This window comes from Helianthus annuus, chromosome 2, assembly GCF_002127325.2.
Source record: "Helianthus annuus cultivar XRQ/B chromosome 2, HanXRQr2.0-SUNRISE, whole genome shotgun sequence".
Taxonomy (NCBI): Eukaryota; Viridiplantae; Streptophyta; class Magnoliopsida; order Asterales; family Asteraceae; genus Helianthus; species Helianthus annuus.
The window spans coordinates 59,685,797-59,692,999 of record NC_035434.2 but is presented as its reverse complement, the minus strand read 5'-3'; the positions used below and the strand labels follow the sequence as shown (position 1 = coordinate 59,692,999).

The 7,203-nt window shown below is 33.0% G+C and overlaps 1 long non-coding RNA gene across 5 annotated transcripts; it reads right to left on the bottom strand.

The window, feature by feature from the left end:
- Positions 1-2,751: 2,751 nt before the first annotated feature.
- On the bottom strand, positions 2,752-6,958 carry LOC110914309. Of its 5 annotated transcripts, none has more exons than XR_004881439.1 (5): positions 6,813-6,958; positions 4,650-4,724; positions 4,434-4,546; positions 4,150-4,337; positions 2,752-3,749 (listed from the first exon to the last, which is right to left on the bottom strand). It is a non-coding gene; the product is annotated as an uncharacterized LOC110914309 (long non-coding RNA). The 5 variants fall into 5 exon arrangements; XR_004881433.1 differs by having other exon boundaries at positions 4,233-4,337; positions 6,813-6,953; XR_004881438.1 differs by having other exon boundaries at positions 4,233-4,299; positions 6,813-6,953.
- Between the last annotated feature and the right edge of the window lie 245 nt (positions 6,959-7,203).

The window sequence follows — 7,203 nt, the reverse complement described above, 5'->3', positions numbered from 1 at the left end:
GTTAACCTCAATATTGAAAATGTTAGGATAAATCTTTTAATGGTTCATTAAATAGCCAAGGATCCAACCAAAACGAAATGTTATGACCATTTCCAACTATACTTCTAAAAAATACGTAAAGGAATACCATCTACCATAGTTCGAGCTACCGTTTTGGTAATTTTTTTCCACACGCCATTGAAGCTTCTTTTCGCCAACAGAAAGTTCCAATTGCTTCTACTCTTATGAATAGCATCAACCACCTTCCTCCAAAGATGATTTTTCTCTGTGTTAAATCACCATCCACTTTTGGATAGGAGATCAATATTAATATTCTTCAACTTACTCAACCCAAGACCCCCTTCATTTTTATCCAAAGTCACCCGATCCCATGCAACCTAGTGCATCTTTTTATTCTCACCAGATCGTCCCCATAAAAACCTTTTTAACATGGATTCCAAGTCTCTAATCACTTTAGCTGGGGCTTTGTACAAGGAAAATAGTAATTAGGCAAGCTTTCAAGAACCGACTATTTAATATGATAAGACCTCCATTAGAGAGCAAGCTAGCTTTCCATCTAGAAAGTCTAGCTTCAAAGATATTGTACGTTGGCTTCCAATTAATTATTCGGTTCATGTTAGCCTCTACCATCAACCCAAGATACTTAAAAGGGGTACTATCCGCTTTACACCCAACCACCATAGTCTTGTTCTTCACTTCTACCATATCCACTCTAATACCATAGAGGTTTGACTTTGATAAATTTATTTTCAAACCTGAACACATATGAAACACCCGAAGAATTCTAACTACATTTGTTATATTCGTATCCGACCATTCTCCATGAATAATGGCATCATCCGCATACAAAAGATGCGAAGTCGTTGGGCCACCATTAGGAAATTGAATTTATTGCATAGCACTCCCTGTAATATCTTTAGCAAAATACAAGACAACTCTTCCATAACAATAAGAAATAAAAAGGTAGAAAGTGGATCACCTTGTCTCATACCTTTACCACATTGAAACTCGAAAGTAGGCGTGCCATTGACTAAGACTAAAGAACTCGCCAAAGACAAAACTCCTAAAATCCACCTACACCACAAGTTTGGGAACCCAATTTGCATCATTATGTTTATCACGAAATTCCAATTTACATTATCGTAGGCTTTCTCAAAATCAATCTTTAAGATGAAAGCTTATTTTTTTTCTTTCTTGATCAAAGAAATAACCTCATTCACCAGAAAGGGTCGTCCAAGATGAATTTCCCTTTTAGAAAAGCTGACTGAGACTAAAAAAACCCAACTCTAAAGCGTTTTTAAGATGATTTGCAAGGATCTTGGAGATAACCTTGCTAATCAGGTTTATAGGAAGATAGTTATTAAGTTCAACTGGGTCTTTAACTTTAGGGATCAATGTAATGAACGACGATCCACCACCACAACTAATATTCCCTTCCTTATGGAAATTCTCCATAACCTCATAAAAATCGCTCTTCAAAAACCTGCCATAAGTGTTTTATGAATTTCATGTTTAGGCCATCAAGCCCCTGAGCCTTGTCATCACCACACTCGAACACCGCCTCTTTAATTTCATTTTTAGAGAACCTCTCAACAAGCGACACCTTAAGATCATCATATATGGTCTTAATATTCGAGCATTCCAATTTCGGCCGATCTAGGATATTTTCAATAAACTGATTCCTAAAAAATCCAAAAATATATTTCTTAATTATCTTTGGTTTCATCACCCATTCCCCGCCTATATTTATACCATGAATCGAGTTTTTCACTTTTCTCGAGTTAATCACCACATGAAAAAACTTAGAATTCTTGTCACCCTCCAACACCCACCTAATCCTTGACCTTTGTTTTAGATGCGCATTCTTTTTAATTCCACTTTGTTGATGACTTTTTTGCTTTCCATAAAGGACAGTGCGATGTCACCTGAATTTGCGATGCTTTTTTCTCTTCTTAAAGAGTTAAAATGGCGTCCGGATTCAAAGTCTATTTTGTCATCAGGTCTTGAGGGTACTGGAGTATGGCAGAGAGGTGGAAGAAGCTTCAAGATTTGATCTTTTTTTTCTTTTCGGTTTTTAACAGGACACAACACAGAGTATGCTTGTTCTACAGTAGCTGTAGCTGTGTTAGGATTTAGAGAACGTGTATTACAAGTCACGATACCTTCTTTATCTTGTTTTGTTTTGTTACTTTTTCTTCCACATTTGTTTTAAATCTTGACAACTCACTTCTGTTATGGGTGAAAATTTACTGGTTCGCACTTAGATCCAATACTTGTTTACACCTAACGAATCACTACAGCCGACAAAAGGTCTACAAACTTGTAGAGAAAGAAATAATTTTTTGAAAAGAATATGTGTAAAGAATGAATCATTTACTACATGAAGTTCTTTGAGCACAATATAGCATTTCATGGTTCAAATGCTAGCAAAATTACATGTTGAATAACTATTTCTTATAGTATATTTTAGGGCGATGTTAGTATCTATGATTTTAATCAGCTAAACTATTGTTAAAAGTTTCGTATCATGGTTTAGGTCTCTTCGGCCTTCAAATAAATAACTTATGTGGTGATCTAAAACTATGTAACAATATTGTAACCTTTTTTACTGACTTTTTTAAGAAAATGCAAGTAAATTTAAGTAAAGAGCACAGGTTTAGAAGGAAACACTTTTTGAACATCAGTTTATGTAAAACAAGCAAGGAAAGCTACTAGCATTACAAACAAAAGGAAAACAAGCAGCACCAACCATGAACAAAATAAATAAACCCATTACAAAGAAAGCACCAAGTTTGCTAATGCATTACATAATGTCTGTAAACAATAACTAAAATCGAGAACTAAGGCTACTTTAAACAAAATAAACATCAATTAAAAGAAATCAACCTCCTCAAATACTTGGTACATAAGCCTCTTCGAAAAAGTCACTCCCGACCCATGCAGTTCCTTTAAATCCCAATCGCCCCACGAGTTTCTCAATTGTACATTCACGCGTGTAGGATTCACAGATGCAACATAACTAAAATCAAGAACTAAGTCTACTTTAAACAAAATAAACATCAGTTAAAAGAAATCAACCTCCTCAAATACTTGGTACATAAACCTCTTCGAAAAAGTCACTCCCGACCCATGCAGTTCCTTTAAATCCCCAATTGGCCCACGAGTTTCTCAATTGTACATTTACGCGTGTAGGATTCACAGATGCAACATAATTTTCCGTGATGAGCACGGAATGATCAAGGGGATAATTCTTTTTCAGTCGAGGCTCTTTTCTAATAAACGGTTTCTTCGAAGTTGTATCCGCCACCTTAGCAGTTGTAAGTCAATGCATGTTGCATGCCCCTAGCATCGGGTATTGTGGCCCACGTTCACGAAAATTACTTATAAGGACTTTCAGGATTGTTTCCTTTGTACGATATATCGCCAAGTCTTTGATCAAGTATGGTTTGTTGGACTTGGCTAATGATTCGGGTTTTTTCACGCAGAGATAATGGAATGGTTGAGCTTCAATGTCATATAGTCCATACTCACTTTCGGTAAGAAAGACTCTAAGTCTATCTACATATTGACAACCAAGATTAAGCAAAGTTTGAAGTGATAAAATCAGACTTTTGCACTCTTCTGGTCTATGCATACGATAAAGAATGGTCACCATTTGTGCCGCTGCATAACACATACAGTAAGGTGTGTCAAACTGGTCCCACACTTTTTCAAAGTAGTTGCCAACCGTGCACGTATAGTCGAGTACCCTGTAAAATTAAATACTGTTAGCATCAATGTAGGGCCTTGATCTCATCCGGTTTCAGTTTCAGAAACTTGGAATTGTACTCTCCTTGTTTGCAAATCATTCAAACATCAAGATTGAAACAGAACGTCAAAGGATATATTTGATTATTATTTATATTATTAAAATCACCTAGAAGAATAAAGGACATCATTAAATTTGATCAAACAAAATTTAAGAACCCGAAAAAAAACTATATACAAAGAAAGAGAAATTAATTAAAGGATATTTGATAACTTTCAACCAATATTCAAGTAGGTGCGGATCTATGTGTGGGGGAGGGTTTGCACGAGATACCCCTCAACTTTTTTGTGACGAAGTGCAATTTTTTTTAGTCTTCGTTTTATTTATTGGAGATAGCTTACGTAAATGTTAAGATACTCCTGAGCGAAGGTGAAAATGAAATGCGGTTGACGGAAACGAAATTTTCCGGTGGACGATAACTTACTTGCAGTGACCAAGTTGAAGAAGATGATGTTACAAGCTTATCTTATGATCCGAATTGTTCAACCGACCTAGAAATTTTATGTCCGTTATTATGAATACGGAGCATCTAAAAACAACGAAACAACTAGAATAAATTACTTCGCTACTTGTTAAACCAAATCACAATAACCACTTAAAAAGTAAAGAACTAGCTTGTCTTTACCTTTTTTTATAAAAGTAGTGTAGTCCATTTGTACCACATATTAGTTTCTTAGAAAGTTGTATGCGTTTCTTTGTAGAAAGCAACTTCATATCATTGTAGAGTGGAGCTCGATACTGAAATCATTAACACAACAACTTTAAGCATCCAACTAATATTGTGAAACAACAACTGTAAGTCTATTAAATTCATATAATCGATAAAATTGGTCGTTCTCACCTGCTGAACAAAACTTTGTCGTCGATGCAACTGACAGTGGATAGAAACTGGACGGCGGAATCTGTTAGGTGTCGGCTGTGAAATGAGAGAGAGCAATTTAGGGGTTTGTTTTGAACTGAGGTAAAATACTAAAAGAGTCTGCTCTATATCCAAATTCCCAAATCCTAATTTTTATAATTTTATTTAATAGAAATTTCTTAACAACGGGTACTAAACATATATTGTTTTTTTTTTTTTTTTGAACGGCACTAAACAGGTATTTAACTTGTTTATAAATGAAAATTAACCTAAGAAAATAGGAAAAAACCTATAGAGAAGGAGAGTTTTATGTTGGAGTAATGTGGGAAATTGGGAAGGCAATGAAGTGTTATAATTATAAATATAATTTAAGAAGGAGCAGAAAATCCGAGATATCCATGGATTGTCACTATCTATCTATCGCTGTAGCATGTAGCAGGGCTGAAGAGGACAAGGATCACAGGTAAAATAAGGTGGACTCGGTCAATAAAGGAAGATTGGTCAAAATTAAAACTCAACCAACCAATCAGAAAACATTTCTTTTTTGTTTTCTTTTTCTCTTTTATCGTCTATTTTATTTCTTTCACATTATTTTGATTAGAGTTACCTGCCATTTTCGTCTCTGTGTTTTGTTCACTTTTGTCATTTCAGACGAATTTTAAAAAATGCACGACATACTGGAAACATGCCACTTCAGTCCAAAAATTAAAACTCAGTTAAGTCAAACATGTTAAATAAAGAGTATTATTGTCAATTCATATTACGATCAATTTAAGTAGAGTCTTATTGTTTTATTATTGAGACACTCTTTCTCTTGTTTTAACACTATTAACACGTCTCGTATAAAGCTAGACGGGTCGTATAATCTTTTCAATTTATTACAAAACTGATGCGTGTCAGATCTTGTCGAATGTGTTGGACCTATACACCTCGTATAGGTCTACATTGCTCATATAGATCCCTTCGTATAAGCCTCGTATGGGCCGAATTAACCGTGAAACCGCTTGATCAACCGACCCGAATTAAATCACTCGGTTTGTGATTTATATGATTTGATTTTTTATTTACGCTTCAAGAAAACGGGTTATTTGGTGCGATTCACTGCTTTTTATTTTAATTGACTTTTTTTTTTTTTTGGAATAACGCATTTTATTTTTGTGTACATGCTCTTGCAACAAAGTTAAATAATCAACTTATTAAATAGAATTCTTATTTCATTTAACTGATTTTTTTTAAATTACTTAAATTTCACAAGGAAACGTCATTTCTTTCTTTAACATAATAATAATAATAATAATAATAATAATAATAATAATAATAATAATAATAATAATAATAATAATAATAATAATAATAATTATAATGATTATGATAATATACTAGTTGTAAATAACCAAAACTTCCCAACTAATTAAACATCTAATTAACATAAATACAAACTAGAGTCTGTTTAACATGCAACCTTTTAAAACTTGTTACAGATATATAAATTTTAATAACTTTAGCTAAATTAAGAACTTACAGTACTTACTAATCGCAATTGGTCCAAAACTAAAATATCACATTTGATAATAGGCTCATACTAAATATCTTGTAATTATATGTTTTGTATATACAGTTTTAAACTTTTATACAAAATGCTAATAAAAAATATAAAATAGTAAAAATATAAAATAAGTACTAATAGGCATAATGTAAATTGTTAGTGCATAACACAATTTGATGTTCACGCAAATATTCAAAAATATCTGCTATATCTTATACAAAAAGACATTTGATCTCACAATCTCTCTTGTTATAGACATAGTTCATAGCTTGATTGTTTTAGAAAAAAACCTTATTGCATTTATAAGCCATTTTATGTACTACTTCAACATATATAGCATACACACATCTTAAAAATGAAAATGTTAGTCCTGAAATTCAAGATAATTAATTGTTGGTTAACATAGTACAAGATCAACAACAATGATCTTTTTAAGGTTAAATCTAATGTTTTGGTACAACTAAGAATACAACTAGAAGAAAGTGACAATAAATTTCACCTATCAATTAACCTCATTTCTAATGTCTTTTTTTTTTTTTCCTTTTTGAATTGAAACAAAAATGTAAGCATTTACATGAAAAAGATAACGAAAAACCAACCTCAATAGGCCGTGAAATAATTCATCCGAAATCTTTAGCTCTCATAGGTCACCATTTTCATGGTGTAGTATAAGTGTATGTGTGAAGAATGGACTTGGATTCTATATCTAAATGAATACGTGATGTACTTATATATAAAGAAGACGGTAACATTGATGGGGATTTATTAAACGATGTTTGTTGGTTGAGTTTAATACAACGTTACTTTACTAGTAGAATTTGAAATCACATGTCTTTGCAGGTTTTGGTTGGTGGGTACATTTATGTCATGATAGTCTTCCCTATAACTTTTGTGCCTTGCATAAAAAATATTTTTAAGGATTTGCCACTAGATTTACTTTATAAATTGAAGTAGTTGGATGGGTAGTTGGTACTTATTTAAAGAAAGAAT